We start from the raw sequence: 17449 nt of genomic DNA, 5'->3' as shown, positions 1-17449 counted from the left end.
GAAAAACTCCGTTCCCCAGTGAGAGAGCCCACGCTGGGCTCCCCACCCCCATCCTCCAAACAAGCTGAAATATTCCATATAGGCCTGAGGGGAGAGAGACAACTAACTAGGTGCAATGGGTTTCTGAGAGCGTGTGTGTGCCTGCAGTACAGCACTACGAGGAGCAAAGTAAAGAATTTTATTGCATGACTGAAATACCATGCTAACGTGGGTCATTTTGAGGTGAAAATGTACTTCAGTCCCTCTGAACCTGGAATAAATTTGCATGGTAAAAATGCAAAATTCACACTGCACGTAACTGCAAATTAGAAAGACAGTGACGCTCTATTGATTATAAAAACAATTCTGACATGATGAAATCTAATCCTGAAAAATCTCAGCTTAATTTTAAGGGCACTTAACGGGAGAGCACAAACACAGCAAAGCAATCATCCACCAATATGAGTCATATCATCCTGCGTTCACAGAGAGCTTTTTCCAGATTTCAGAGCGTTCTTTGATGTACACTGCTGGAACTGAATCTAACTTCCTGCCTTCTGTGGAAATGACATGTTTCAGTCAGAGGGCTTTCAGAGCACTCACCACATTAACAGATATCTAAGCTGTTGCTCCTCTTCAAAGTGAGCGCAAAAACATTTGCAAGGTTTACAATTTCCATACCCGTGTTTCTCTGCAAAATATCTGAAGACAGGATGCACAGCAGGATTTATTTCAAGGCTGTCTGCTTGGAAAACACTTCCTGGTGAAAACCCTCAGTTTTCTCAACAACGCTGTTTCTTGTCACAGAAAAATACGAAAGGCTTATTTTGAAAGTGATCATCAAATAGAGACAATAATGTTTCCGTTCATTATCACAGCTGGTAACTTTGCCAACTTGTTTGAGAGTTGTTGTTGTTGTTGTTTTTTTTTTAGGAAGAGGTCATATAGGATGTTTTCCCACAAAGTCTTAAAAGAATCAAACTCAGTTCAGTTCCTTTAATTGAACCAAAAGTAAACGGACTGAAAAAAGGTTTTTATTACACTCACACTGTTCCACGCCTTGCCTCAAATCTCATTTTGGTTCACTTGCTGTTCACAGGGCCTCAGTTAACTCATCTTTTTTGTGTGGATTATGATGATGATTACTATTATTTTTATTATATATGAGTTCAATAAGGACCGCCAAAAAAAAAGTTTTAAATAAAAAAAATAAATTATCTGGATTAATGCAAATAGTTTAGCACAGGTGCTTACCTTATATTGTTTGGCATCAATAAAATATCTTTATTACATATTGTTTTGTTTTCTAAAGCCTAAAAGATAAAATGAAAGCATTAAAATAGAACACACTTGAATACAGAGGCAAATTCAGTCTTGTTAAGATTAAAATAAGTGGCTTTTCTCCTTGGTTTTGCATTCAGAAAGCATGTTAGAAGCGAACCGCACAGACTTACAGCAAACCACACTCAGGCCACTGCTAGAAATGGTCTCAGGGAACAGCGTCAGCCAATAATGAGTCGGCGTTCGGACGTAAACCTGGAAGCGCTGAACTGCATTCAAAGCTTCAACTGCGTACAAGACTGACAGGGTAGAGAAGAAATTGTTGAATAAAGTCGTTATTTTTGTTTTGTTTTTGCGCACAAAAAGTATTCTCGTTGCTTCATAGCATCAAGGTTGAACCACTGTTGACTATTTTAACAATGTCTTTACTACTTTTCTGGACCTTGAATGACGGTAATTGCATTTAGGGCTGCACGATTAATTGCACGAGATTGTCATGCGTGTCTCATCAGTAAAGCCGGTTCTGTGATTAGCGGTAAATGTCCATCACCTGCTTTCAAATGGAGCGGCACTTAATATACAGAGCCGTAGTTCGCGGACAAGCTACGCAATATCGTGTTCATAATCGCAGATGAATCGCTTTCGATTACGAACGCGATATTGCGTAGCTTGTCCGCGAACTACGGCTCTGTATATTAAGTGCCGCTCCATTTGAAAGCAGGTGATGGACATTTACCGCTAATCACAGAACCGGCTTTACTGACGAGACACGCATGACAAAAGCATGCGATTAATCGTGCAGCCCTAATTGCATTACTTTGTATGGGGATTAAAAAAAAAAAAAACTTGGATTTCATCAAAAATATCTTAATTTGTGTTCCGAAGACAAACAAAGATCTTACAGGTCTGGAATGACATAAGGGTGAGTAATTAATGACAGAAATTTCCTTTTTGGGTGAACTAACCCTTTAAGGTAGGGACACACCAAACTGATGCCAAAGAAAGCCAATTGTGGTGTCTCCTTGTGTCGGGGCAAAAAAGTTGAGCTTGAACACACCGCACAGACTACAGCCAATGGCCAACTAGCATGTATGTTCTGCGCCTGCGTGAGAGGACATACCTCTCCATACCAGCAGGTGGCAGTAGTCTGTATTCTTCATTCAAAAAGGGAAACTGGAAGGATATACAAAGCAACTAGAACTGTGGATATACAAAGCAATCAGCGCTTTTACCATTGTTTACACCAGTCTCACTCATTAAAGGCCCGCTGAAGTGTCTTGGAACGCGCAGCATTATTCAATGTGTTGACATAATTTCAACTGAAACAGGAAGACAGGGTGATATATCGAACAGCCACGCCCCTTTTTAAAATGGCCAATAGCATTTTGTTTATATCACAGCTCGGCCAGAGACGTTAAACTCAGTAAAACCTCTGTTTCCTTTTAATATCTAACCGTTTATGCTCCTAATCTCCTCTATATCACTTTAAAATACAGCATTCTGTGCAGAATTTAAATGGGCCTGATTGATACCTTTCGTGGTCTGAGCCGACTCACGGATATGATCCTCTCTGTGCTCTTTTGTCCCTGGGCCAGAGCACTGTGCTCACGCTGCTGCAGTTCATGTGACACTAACACGAAAACGGACTTCATTCGCGTCTATAGAAAGCATGTTTACACTGTCTGAATCGTTCCTATACTCTATATAGTGCACTATGTGCCATTCACCATGTAGAAACTAGTAAATGTGTGAACAAATGGCTGATTTCAGACACAGCTTCAGTGTCTGTTGATAGTGTAGGAGGGGGTGGGACTTCAGATTCTAGAGAGCATTTGATTGGACAGAAGATTTGATGAGAAGCTGAAGTGCGATGTGATGTCATGAAAATCCGTGATTAATTTTAGCGGGAGTGAGAGACTAAGTTTTGAATGCTTATATCTCCTAATTGCGAATTTTGTCATTGTTTTGAAACACACCAGCTTATTCATAACCTTAAGGCTAACATATATATACTAAAAGCTAAAAAACTTAAATTTTGATTTCAGGGGGACTTTAAAGACGGATTCATGTGGCTTCGACATCTGGATTCCACAAAGCCATGTTATTATTAAAGACCCTGTAAAGCAATATTAAAAGATGTGTTCAGAGATTGTGTCACTACAGAAAAATGTTTAAAAAAGGATTTTTTTAAAAATGCCAAGTAAATGAAATAAGTTATCAAAATCTTGAAAAAATACACAGTATTCCTTGCTCTCAATGCTGCCAAAAATACTGATGCATATAAACAAAAGAATCACCTTAGGAGGTTGCAAAATTTAGTTGCTGTGGCCTTGCTCGGTGACTCTAGTGCATCATTGACAATTATAATTAGGGGCGAGGCCATGCTCTTTTTAGCCCCGCCCAAAAAAACCCCCACAGAATTGGTGAAAAACTGTTTAACGGTCTAACTCCACAATTCAGTACTACATAGTTCACATTCTGTGTAATGTGTTTTAGCAATACATTTGTAACATTATAATGCGTTTAGAAACAATTCAGAATTGACCTTTACAGGAACTTTAAAATCACTTCAAATTAGATTAAATGACAAGTGTTTGTAGTGTGCTCCCTCTTTACTCCGTCATTTGCTTGTTTTCATCAGTTCCACTTTTTTTTACTCCTGCCCTGATTCGTTAAGCTGAACAGCCAATCAGAGTGATCTCTCTCAGCGATAAGCTCTGCCGCTGATACATCTAACTAGAGCCAATGGCCGAACACATCGAAAAAACTAAGCCAACCTTGTGCTTGTGCTTCTGTGACTATGGCTGAGAGACATAACAATACCCTCTTTCCTATTACAGACAAACTGGAGCTTCCCAGCTCCATTTACCTTTAATAAACTACAACACACTACAACTCAAGAATATTTCTTTTGATTAGGCAAGCTCATTAAGAGAGGGATCCATTTAAGCATTGCTTCAAATGCCAGCTAAATGTGATTTTCAAGAACTCTCCTATAGGTTTCACTGAGGAAGGCCTAATAAATAGTGGTTCTCTTGACCTCAAAGCACTCCATCAGCCAAAGGAGCCAAAGCAGCACAAAGGATGCTTAAAAAAGAGCTATTATGCATGCAGAGAGATGGGCAAGTAAGAGCAGACGATTGAGCTGAGCACTTTGAAGGGATTTTTCAGACAGCCCCATGTGAAGCTCTGTAAAAAAACATAACTTTCCCCTGTGGAAAAAAGGTGTATTTAACTGCCAAACTTTATAAATAGAAGTTTAAAAACAAGGGCACCTGATTTTATATGAAAGCATTATCTAAGACAGTCATATTGCAGACACTGAGGGACTCAGGAAATGATAGATATTTGAGATCAATATCTTTATTCTGCTAAATGTGATCTTATGTCTATTCAATGCATGAATATCTTGGATAATGTCAGGACAATTCCATCAGTTCTTGTAGACTTTAAAACATTCAGGTGCCTTTTTTTTTTTTAAATGGCAAATTTACAGAATTGCTTGATATATAGTTGTGGTTGAATTGTTTGCCTTTTTTTTAAAATAACAACAATAATAATAATCAAAACAAAACCTTTAAACTGACTCTAAATGAACTGGTTCAAGAGGTGTTTGTGAGATCTAAACAGTGTCTGTGGAGCTACTCCATCTACTTTCTGCATCCCTTCAATAACACTAAGACTTCAAAGCTCTCCTCCAGTACTCCTAATTGCCGCAGTCTGTTAATTATATGGCTAGAACTATAAAGGACAAATAAGTATTAACCAGAAGATAAACACGTAATATAAGGAAGTGAGTTTTCGTGCTACTGTCACTGGGGGTTTAAAGCATTGATCTTTCTAAAGCTGATTTCAGAAAACATGCATTGTGAAAGGTGCCATAACAAAATTGAATTGACAATGCCCAGGAGTGTCTGGGCAGAACTGTCCTTTTAAAAAAATGCAGCCTTTTCGGTCAAAACAGGTCAACATCAAATCTAGCACATCAAAATTGCATTACAGATTTGTGAAACTTTCTTTGTATTAGCTGAAATCAAAGGGTTCATGCTTGTCATAAGACACCAAAGCTCTCATGTGACACAAGCCTTTGAAGGATTTTAAGAAGCTTCAAGATAATCAACAGCACAATATTTGCTGAAGATCAAGGCAAAGATCTACAGCTGCACCTTGTCTTTCACAGAAATTCACATTCTTATTCTCTTCACACCTGCAAACTATTGAGAGGCGACATAGCGTGAAAGTAGATCCTTGTAGGAGGTCTGAGGGCAACATATCTTGGCCAAAAATTGGAAAACTAAAGGAAAAAGTACAATGTTTTCCTAAAAACACCTCTTCAAATCTCCAGGACTTATTTATGTAATATATTTTGGTTTCAAAACAAATTTTGTCTGTGGAAGTAACTCAAAGATCAACAACCGTCAGTGATGCCTCAAACTACCTCGATCAGGCATACGCTATTGAAAACTCACTGGAGCAGAAGGGCTGGTGATATGGCGATATTATTGTATATCGACAATGTCTTCCAAGTATCGCAATGTCAATTATAACCAGACGATTATTGACAATATTGGAAAAAAATGAAAAATTATAAAACTAGGCAAAATATAGCTACAAAATATATTTTACATAGCCCCACAATTACCAAACATATCTATTCACATGCAAGAGCATGTATTAAATGTTTTCTATAATAGTTAGTAGGGTTGAGAGTACGGCTGGGCGGTAAAACCATAACGATAATTATCGTGATATAATTTTTCTTGATAAAATGATAAGAGTTCGATAAAGGTTCGAAATAATGTTTATGCACCAAAAGCGGAATGAAAACGCAGTACTCATTTGAACCGCGCCACACAGAACATTTATCCTTATCAGTTCATAATTCAAATGGCAGCACATCGCGAGCTTACTCTAGAAAACGCATTTACTCACTGATAGGTCTCGGTCACGTGACCACTAAAGAGCACTGTGAGATCCAGTGTGGAGCGCTTGAATTCAGCAAATGTCTTGGTGATTTAAACTAGTTTAAACAGCACTGACAAACAGGAGAAACACTGTTCTCAACGATACAGTCAGAAGGCTTTTCAATCTACAAATCACCATCATTTACCACTGTAGTACCACTAACTACACCATGGTATTGTTGCAGAAATGTGGGATATTTATATCAAATTTTATTATATTTTTAATGTAGCCATGTATTAAATGTATTAAAGGAATATAACAGTATTTTTTGTGATTAAGCTATAGCATTTGTGCATCTATCCTTAATGTATTTAGTAGAGATCGACCGATATATCGATTTACCGATATTTTCCCCGATATTTAAGCATTTTACCATAATCGGATATCGGTTTTGTAATATCGGATTTACCGATAAACGGCGCCATCTTGTGGGTGTTTTGAGAATTGCGCGCAGGATCGCCATTACACCGCATCTGAGGGTAGACGAGATAACGGCGTGCACAGGTAAAGTATACTTGCCTGCTTTGCTATAATTAGTAAACTTTATTTAACATAACCGCCATTAATGCACAAATTGGATGTGTTACATAAATGCCTGAAACGTAGCTAGTTTATGCAGCTTGTCTCTAAGAAATAGGAGTCACGTAAGATAATCCGTCAAGTCCTGTCCAAATAAAGATGTAACTTTGCATGAATTAAATAATACAGCCATGTTGGAAATAAAAGCACTGAATTTAATTCTCTCTCTGTTGTCTATGCTCATCATCAGTCTCGTGCAGTCGTCTGCATTTTGCTGTTCACTCAGCGGGTTGATGCTCAGGAAATGCTCCACGGCCACCGCATGTAACTTTTAACAAAATTCACTTGTTTAAAACACTGTAATTATATAGACATTTACTATATAACCATTAATTCACTAATAAACATCCAAGTAAACAACTCTATGGAAATTAATTATTATCTCCGCCAGCGATCGCAGTTCAGCAATGTCAGTCAGCAGACATTTCATAATCTAGAATGACAAAAACATTAATAATTCTGATATAACATACCAGTTGAGAAATGCAATAAAATACGATGTTTTGTTTGTTATATTCCAATATTCTAGAGAATATTATTCAGTTATTTAACATTATCCAGCGAATTATTCTTCACTCTTTAGCCTATTAAACAGCTTATAAATCTACTAAAACTGTAGTTTAAAATGAAGTTGTAACAAATCGGGACTCAGGCAGAGACCCATTTGCAAGCTTTTATTTAAAGTGAGCATAGTCGTACAGGCTGGGTCGATCAGGGGCAAACAGGAACAGCAAGGGACAGGCAGAGTCTTAGTCAGGAAACAGGCAAAGATCAGGACAGGCAGATATCATTCACAGAACAGCAGACAAGGCAAGGGTCAGGACAGGCAGCAACGGGTCAATAACGGGTAACAGACAGGAACGGTAACTACAGGCAGACAGGATATAAACGCTCGGAATTGCACACAAGGTAAACAAGACTTCGCGGTGAGGTGGTGTGTGTGACAGTCCTTTATAGTCCAAGTGATGTGCAAAGCTGTATGTGGCGATAGGTGATTGGTGTGGAGTGTGAGCATGTGACTGGCTGAGGGGGATGATGGGAATTAGAGTCCGGGAAGTGACAGGAACTGACGGTGATCGTGACAGAAGTATTACATTTCTGCAAAGTTGATATGACTCCTGGCTTTAATTTATTTTCTCCATTTGAAAACATTAGACATTCTACATTTATTTTGCTTATTGTTAACATTAGTGTTGCTGCTGATGCAATAATAAAATTATTTTTGTAATATGAAGATTAAAATTAACAAAATTTATTGGTGTATAAATAAGATTTGTTTTGTTTTCTATGCAAGGAGGGAGTGATTGTTATAAATAAAATGGTTTGTTCAGTTCAGTGGTGTTGTAATCGTGTCAAAAACAGAAGTATAACAGTAAATAAATATCGGTATCGGTTCTAAAAAAATCAATATCGGTCGATCACTTGTATTTAGTCTACTGTCTTTCCATACAAATACCATAGAAACCAGTTACATTTTACCATGGTAGTGAGGTGCTATATGCGTGGTTTTAACTGTGGTCACGAAGATATGCATGAAAGTCAGGCAACACAAACAAATTTCATGATTTGAAACAATATTAACAATACCAGTTAGAACATGAAGAAACTAAAACATTAATTTTTCTATAAAAAAATATTTATTTTGTTAAGGAAAAATGACTGGAAAAGCTTAAAGAATTCAAAAACGTGAAGTGTTGCTCATGTTCTGACAATAAAGACACAATTAATGGTCTGGTTTCTACAACTTGAGCAAAATCTGCCTTTAAACTTAAAAGAAATAAAGATTTGACATTTTTCATGATAATCGTCGATATCAACTGAAATTAAAAATTTTATTGCAATATTTTTTTTGCCTATATCGCCCAGCCCTAGCTGAGAATTGAAAATCGATTCTAATTCTGGAACCACATACTTAAGGTCAAGAATCGAATACTTGTTATAAAATTCAAATTTCGATTCCGCTTATGGATTCCTGTGCACATATCACTGTATTCACGTGCTGTTTTCTGTGCTGCACACACATCTGTAGTTTGCACAGATAGCCGCCTCTTATAAAGCGTGTGAATACTTCTTGCGCTTGAATGGACAAATTCACACTAAATTATATCAAAATATCCCTGTAAACACAGTTGGTTTTGTCTTAGGTGAACGTAAACAGTTGAGAAAGAAAGCGCATGTAACAGCCTATATAGGATCCGTGCATTGACAGGAGCGTTTATTATTTATAATATACCAGCTGCCACCTGTCAAAGAACAATCGAAAAAAATTCACTCATCATGACTAAATAACTTATGTGTCTTTAATTAGCCAAATCTATATCTTGTTTGCTTATTTGTTGATCGGCGCTGACTGTCATAATGGCAATGTGTCTGTGTATGCGACTTTTAAAGATGCGTTCCCTGTTAAACATCATTTATCCTTATTTGTTCAATTTTGTCAAATACTTCTTCTTGATTACAGGTTTTTTATTCCTAAGTTAACGATACTATCCATTTTTATGCAATTTATTTTGTTCTGCACTCAAAGAAAATGAAACGGGATGCTATAAATTTGAAATAGGCTTTCTTCCATTTTAAAAAATAATATCAAATATTCTTCTATTTTGATCTGCAGTCTAATGAAAGATAAACAGAAAAAAATGGCAGCAGCCTATGGAACTGAACCCGTTTCTGAATATTGATTAGGTCTACATAATGAAGTCTACATAATGAATTTAAAAAAAAAAAACATTATAGATTGATTACAAGTTTAAAAAGTCTCGGGTAAATGATATTATTAGATTTTAAGGCGATTATCGATAAGATTTTACATATTGCCCAGTCCTATGGAGCACTAAGGAGACTGAAAAAAATCAAAAGCTTGGGAAGGGTCCAGGCCCTTGCATCTGATCTCAGCTGGGTGGTGGAGCAGAGCAGGTGGGGTGTGACATGTCCAACAGTCATGTCAATAGCTTGACAGCTTATTGGACAGCAGGAAACATAGCAGGCCAACGAGAACTCCTCAATCAAAACCCAGTGTGTGCAGTCTGATCACTTCCATAACTCTGACAACGTCACAAAGCTGGCACGCACTTATAAAGTCTGGCTTGTGGCTGCTTTGCCAAATAATAATTGCTAGCTGAACCCCAACACCCCCTCCTTTTGCTTTGTTCGTTCAGCAGCTAAAACAACAGATAAGAGAAAGAACAACATCAGCTGTATTGTTATTAAAATATTGTTTTTTTAATGCCGAGTAGACAGGGCCCAAATTCTTTGCTGGTGGGACTTAGACTATTGAGGCAAGGACAGTTGAGCATTACTGAAATATGAATGGGTGCGTTTGTAAACCAAACTGGGCTGGAGGCGCCCCGGGTGACACAGCAAGGGGCTCAACTGCCAGGATAAACAAACCCCCTTAGATGATCCCCATGGACCATGAATGACACTTATGTACTGTAGCACAACAGATGAGATGTCTACAGTCCCTCTGTGAATTCAGCTCATATCACACAAACTTTTTGTTATTATTTATTTAGGCTACAAAGCAGAAAACCAAAAGAAAAACTTGCAGAACATGTTTATTTTAAAATAAACACAAAGAAAAAAGGACTCAAAACTTGAACAGCAATTTAGTCAGGAAACTAACAACCAATTTGTGGTCTACAGAAGACAACATTTCAAAGAGAAGCAAACCAGATCTGAAAGAAAGAAAAAAACAAGGCAGCACTGCACTAAAAAGGCTTCATTAAAGGCCTCTGACATACAGCGCTTAAAAGACTTTTAAGAGCAGACCTTATGGTATGAGATGAATGTCATTTACCAAACAGACAAACTATCCAGTAGTGACAGCCAACTATGCACACTGGCTGCAGAGAAAAATGGCTGGAAGACAGCCCAAGATGCACCAAACACAAGCAGAAATACTAAAATCAAGGCTTGCAATGGATATTTTTGAAAAGGGGATATGAAACTGAGGACAAGTCAAGACAAAGATTATCTGCTGACCAGAGTAAGAGAAGGAATGAAACCTAGTTCTCCCAGTGAGAGTGAGCAACAGCATTGTTCTGTGTTTAAGAAATCTGTGTCTATCAGAGCAAAACTCACAATGGTGAGGTCAATATAGTTTACATGCCTGATGAAGCCAAACTAAAGTCCAATTATTTAGGTCTGATATTCCAAATTTGCAAAAAAAATAACATAGGATTTCAGTTCGAAATATGCTGGAATACAGTACACAACTTTTAAAATGTCAACAGATTTTAAAAACCAAACATCATATACACTATATTACCAAAAGTTTGGGACGCCTGCCTTTACATGCACATAAACTTTAATGACATCCCATTCTTAATCCCTAGGGTTTAATATGGAGTTGGCCCACCCTTTGCAGCTATGACAGCCTCAACTCTTCTGGGAAGGCTTAGTGTTTATGGGAATTTTTGACCATTTTTCTATAAGCGCATTTGTGAGGTCAGGCAGTGATATTGGCGAGAAGGCCTGGCTCGCAGTCTCCACTCTAATTCATCCCAAAGGTGTTCTATCGGGTTGATGTCAGGACTCTGTTCAGGCTAGGGCTGGGCGATATATCGCATGCGATTGTCACGCGCATTTCGTCAGTAAAGCCGGTTCCCTGATTACCGCGAAATCGCCATCACCTGCTTTCAAATGGAGCGCCATTTAATAGACAGAGCCGTAGTTCACTGACAAGCTACGCAATATCGAAGGCGATTCATCTGCGATAATGAACGCGATACTGCACAATTAAATGCCGCTTCATTTGAAAGCAGGTGATGGCGATTTCGCGGTAATCATGGAACCGGCTTTACTGACGAAATGCACGTGACAATCGCATACGATATATCGCCCAGCCCTAGTGCAGGCCAGTCAAGTCCCTCCACACCAAACTCGCTCATCCATGTCTTTATGGACCTTGCTTTGTTCACTGGGGCGCAGTCATGTTGGAACAGGAAGGTGCCATCCCTAAACTGTTCCCACAAAGTTGGGAGCATGAAATTGTCCAAAATGTCTTGGTATGCTGAAGCATTAAGAGTTCCTTTCACTGGAAATAAGGGGCCAAGCCCAACCCCTGAAAAACAACCCCACACCATAATCTCCCCTCCATCAAACTTTACACTTGGCACAATGCAGTCAGGCAAGTACCGTTCTCCTGGCAACCGCCAAACCGCCAACTTCGTGGCCGAGTTGCTGTTGTTCCCAATTGCTTCCACTTTGTTATGATACCACTAACAGTTGACCGTGGAATATTTAGTAGTGAGGAAATTTCACGAATGGACTTATTGCACAGGTGGCAACCTATCACAGTACCACGCTTGAACTCACTGAGCTCCTGAGAGCAACCCATTCTTTCAGGAATGTTTGTAGAAGCAGTCTGCATGCCTAGGTGCTTGATTTTATACACCTGTGGCCATGGAAGTGATTGAAACACCTGAATTCAATGATTTGGAGGGGTGTCCCAATACTTTTGGCAATATAGTGTACTTTAGGTAGGGTGACCAGACGTCCAAATTTTGGAAGAGTCCCATATTTCAGCTCTATTTTTAGTGTCCCAACTTAAGAAAAAATCATGTTTTGTCCCATATTTCATCTTTCCTCAACTTTTCTTACGACTGGGTGATCATCATCATAGAACGAGTAGTAATAGTAATAGTAGTAGGCATAGCAGTGTTCTGTCGCACGAGAACAGCCCAATAAAATTTGTCGTAAAACAAAATTACCATCCGATCTAATCACAATTCGTTATCGATTAACTTGGCGTTAGTGAAGGCGGGATAGGCGAAATCGCGCTGAATTATACACACCAGAAGTGCGTGCTCTCTCTCTTTCCTTTCCCTCAGTTCTCCTTGTGCCTAAATAGTCAAATACACACATAGTTGCCAAAATGTCCATCGTGTGGAGTATCTCATGTAAATACTGTCGGTTATGTCTCAAGTGGACATAAACAGGTGGGTGGAATCAGTAGTTCGGAACGCCAAGTCACGTGATTTCAGCAGTTTGACATGCGATCCGAACCACCGATTCGAAACAAAAGATTCAAAGTTTTAAATATGTTTTGAGTACCTTTCTGGATCTTGAGAGGTTCAGTGACATTGCTGGCAATAGAGGCCTCACTGAGCCATCAGATTTCATCAAAAATATCATGTTGACCGAAGGTCTTACGGGTGTAGAAGGACATGAGTGTGAGTAATAAATGGCATTATTTTCATTTTTGGGTGAACTAACCCTTTAATAAGAATAAATGTATATTTAATTTACACAATGAGACTATGCATTGTTTTTTTTATACATTTGATTACTTTATACATTTTATGTAGTATTTCTAGTGCTTTAAGTTTTTCAGGTAATCTATTTCATTTGTGTCTTTGTTCTATTGTTGTTTGTTTTCTTTGCTCTTTTCTAGTTTTTCTAGGCTAGTATTCTTTTTTTTTTAAATTATATTGAAAAAGGTGATAAGAATTATGAAATTTCAATGGTATGAAAAACTGATATCATAAACCTTATTTAAAGCAAAAATAACTATATTGTGATAGATATTGTTATCGTGATTTAAAATGACTCTTATCGTGATACAAGATTTTGGTCATATCGCCCACCCCGAATACACTTGCAGACTTTGTAAATTGTTACGAAGAAAAACTGGGCATCATACTCTAAACGACTGAGGATCACACACTACCAGTCTTTCAAGATGCAGAAATGTATGCCTCTTGGCTAGGAGATGTGTGCAAATGAAAACAATGTGTTCTAAAACCTTATTGAAATATTAAGCATGTTGGATATTGTCCGACTGGGCGGAAACAGAGTCCGTGCCCATCAGACACTATGTACTTTTCTGTGAAATCTGTCAACTCAGACTGGCCAAAATCTGCAGACCGGCTCTGACTTTCAGCTACTAGCGTCAACTTGTCCAGACTGGAGAAAAAATCTGGGCAAAAGTCTTGTAGTGAATTCCAGCCTTACATCATTAGAATCTCAAAAAGACAAATTACTTTAGTCCGACAGAAATTTAACTTTTAAAGTGGAAACAAAGTGTACTTACTGGTGCAAAAAGATACAAAACAATGAAAAGAACTGTAGAGTATCTCACTATGTGCACAAAACACACAATCTGTACATGAAAAAGTTATTTATAAAGTGAATACATTTTTTAAAAGAGTGTCCCCTATACTTCAAAATACACTAATGGATAATATGGACAAATAATGGATATCTTTCATAGGAAACAAACAGAAGAACATACACTTTGCTGAAGTACAACCTTCTATTCCTCAATTGAGAAAAATGTCGATTTCAAAGCCAGCAACACAGTTAGCATATTGGTTACAAGAAAGCCATAAACCTATTCTGTCTCCTGGTGTTATTGATCTCGGATGCCTGAAATCCATTAGCGCCCTTTACATACACAGTGTTTTCTGTCCCAGTTCGGCAGAGCAAGCTTTCGCTCGAGTGTCCTTTAAACCTTACTGTGAGGGGGGAGCCCGCGACAGCGGTGGATTAGCGATGCCTGCGCCAGCACTACTCCTTGGCCAGCTCTCCAGTCATCAAGAGCATCTGAGTGATCCAAATTACGAGTGGCCCCTGTGTCCAAGGGCTCAGGAAGTGTCCAGCTAAGGGCCAAGTGGGACCGACTTCCCACATTTGACTGTTATTAGTCCCCACAGGAGGCCCTGGCCATGTGCTTACAACAGTATCACAGAGAACCGGACTCTGTCAGCTCAAGTATGGCACACAATTCCTTCCAAATCAACATACTACTACTTTAGAACAGGTGAATAGGGTCTTTTCATGTCGAAGCCTGAATAACAGTAGTGAATAGTAGCCTGAAAGCATACTCTACAGTGACTTCATGTATACACTTCACCACATGATAACTATAACAGTGCTTTATTGTTATGAACAGATGAAGGTCTTCTTCCTCCACCCACAAAACAATGCCGCCACAGAAGCTGAACACCAACATACTCTCAGCAGTCTTTTGAAAACTAGGACTCATAATGAGTTTGAGCTCTTGCCAATTTACTTGTCCTCTTTTCTTACTTACAACTCTTTTGTGCTCCAAATTTCCCCCTTGGCCAAAATCAACTAGAATTCCCCCATGCACCTTCCACTATAATTAGTGTGACAAAATATCATATGCCTCTTAATCAAACTGAACTATGGTGTTTGAAGTAATCCCGTTAAGTTGTGACAAAAGGTTGATAAAAAAGATAAGTAAGGCAAGAGATCACGAAAATTAAAGGTGATGTTTTGTTCTCAGAGGAGACCGACTTGTTATGCTTTTGTGCGAAACTGGATTTAGATAGTTTTAATTCATTTCTTTAAAGGTGCAAATGTGCTGCATGTGATAAAGCTGATTAGAGACAGTGGAACGTGATAGAGCCATTGAGAATTGTTCACCTCAGTTATATGTCTAGGCAGATAGTTAATGGGTATAAAAGACACATTAGCAAAGTCAGAGAAACTCTCCCTTCCTATTAGAGCTGCACAATTAATCAAAATAAAAACCATCGAAATGGCTTAAATAACAAATGCTGTGAATTAATTAAATAAATATATATACGTGCTGTGTTTTTAACATCTCAGAGCGACTCCACCCATCTTTGCGTCGGGAACGCAACTTGTGCCAACCATCTTTCCAAACTTGTAACAGGAAGCGCTTATAAACCGTCTGTTGTCAACAAAAGCGAAGCTATAAAGAACTCTCCGTTTTTTCTGCCAAAATAAAATGATTATATGATTTGTTATGATTATATTTTTCTTAAATACTAATTTTTTATTATACAATGAAATTCTACAATTGTAATGTCTTATTTTGTTTAAACTTTTAATGTAGTAGTAGTAGTAATAATAATAAAAAAATAATAATTCATTTTTCATTTTGATATTTAATCACATTTGTGGCCAAATTGTGCAGCCCTACAAACGAGCACAGCAAAATTGGAGCTTTTATCCCTATCACTATTTTTCAGTAAATCATTTATTTTGTTATTAACTCACTAATGCACAAATGCAAACATTTTCACGTTATTTGAAAAACTCAAAAATCACCAATTAACCACCCCAACATTTACATTATATACTTGTGAAATGAAGACTTCACCTGCTTTTTACTGCCCCATTCACACCTGATTGGTGACTCAAGACTCTCTACTTGAAGAAGAACAGCACAGAATAGCTATTTCTTTCTTTCTGGAGACAGCAGAGCTGGCACAACCTAGAACTAAAAAAAAAGTTCCACAAACCTTACCTCAGTAGACCCTTTTCTGCAAGTGAGGCTATCAGATGGACAGTTTGCCAATTCCACACAGCTCAAATATGATGACTACGCTCTGTCCAGTTTGAACACCTGATCCCTGAAACTATAACCGACTCATGTAGCCATTTCAGATAGCACTTAGCTAATGTAAAGCCCATGCCGCAGCCAATTTGCTACTGGTCCAGGTGTCTGGCATGCACAAATGATAGTGTATTAGCCCAGCATGCATACTCAAAATTGGGTGCTAGCTGCTTTTTTAGTGGCAATCTGAAACAATACACAAAAAAAACTGTTCATAACATTCTTGATATAAAAATCCTTCACAACAATATCTGACTCTTTTCACCTGAATGATTTTGCACTTTATGGACAATTTTCACATTTTTAGGATGAAACATTGAAGTATAGAACTATAGCAGGCTAAACTTCTATAGATTTCAAATTGATCCAACAGCAAAAGAAAAAAAGTTTGCAATTGCATTTCTTCAGCTTTCCAAAAAAGGAAATAATATAGAGAGAGACTGATATGCCCGTGAGAAGAGAGGAAGATGGAGAATTTACAGTCATTCCTTCAGCAGCTGTTTTACAAACCTCACTGCAGCAGTCTTGACTGTTTTTTTATTTCTTTATTTTTTCTATATTTTTAAATTTAATGCCAGAATAATATAACAAAGTATACTGTTACATTTTTAAAAAGTGAGTGTAATAGTAATACTAATATATATGAAAAAAATGAAAGAAAATTAGAAATGTTGCCTTGGAAACTAACTGAAATAAATAAGTGCAAGTTAAAATACTTCAATATTTATTTTTATTTCAGTTTTATCTTTAAAATTAAATAGAAATATTTCTATAACTGATAGAAATGATGACATCATAAAAATACTAATATTTAAATTAAAAATATAAAAATAAAAACTAGCTTAAAATAGTAATAATACTATAGTAATATATACAGCGAATAATGGAAAATAACTGACCAATCAGAACCAAGTATTCGACAGAGCCATGTAATAAATAAAGTAGACATTTTATTACTGTTGCTGCTATTATTATGTTGTTATTGTCTTACTGTTACTGAGTCTCTCGGTCGACTGTGTAATGCAGCTGGCCATGTGATATCTCCTCATGACGAATGCATGATGACATGTAGAACAAAAGTTTTTTGTAAAAGACTAGACTTTAGGTTTAGAGTCTTCATGTACACGTGAATTTAATTTATTTCTTGTCTAAACTTTTTTTATTTTATTTATAAAAGCATTACCGTGTACACATTTAGAACACAATAGTAATCTAATAATAATAATAATTATTTCATTTTCAGGTATGTGCACATTTAACATGTTATCTCCGCACTGTCAAGGACCACTTCGGCTGATATAAGCACAAATA

General features: G+C 37.5%; 1 protein-coding gene across 2 annotated transcripts in view; it reads right to left on the bottom strand.

The window, feature by feature from the left end:
- glceb (glucuronic acid epimerase b) overlaps positions 1–17449 on the bottom strand; it is a 55285-nt gene that overhangs the window by 37088 nt on the left and 748 nt on the right. The gene's annotated exons all lie outside the window — the stretch shown is intronic.

Source organism: Megalobrama amblycephala, linkage group LG3 (genome assembly GCF_018812025.1).
Source record: "Megalobrama amblycephala isolate DHTTF-2021 linkage group LG3, ASM1881202v1, whole genome shotgun sequence".
Classification (NCBI taxonomy): domain Eukaryota; kingdom Metazoa; phylum Chordata; class Actinopteri; order Cypriniformes; family Xenocyprididae; genus Megalobrama; species Megalobrama amblycephala.
The sequence above is the reverse complement of the archived record's forward strand: the minus strand, read 5'-3'. Positions and strand labels throughout refer to the sequence as shown.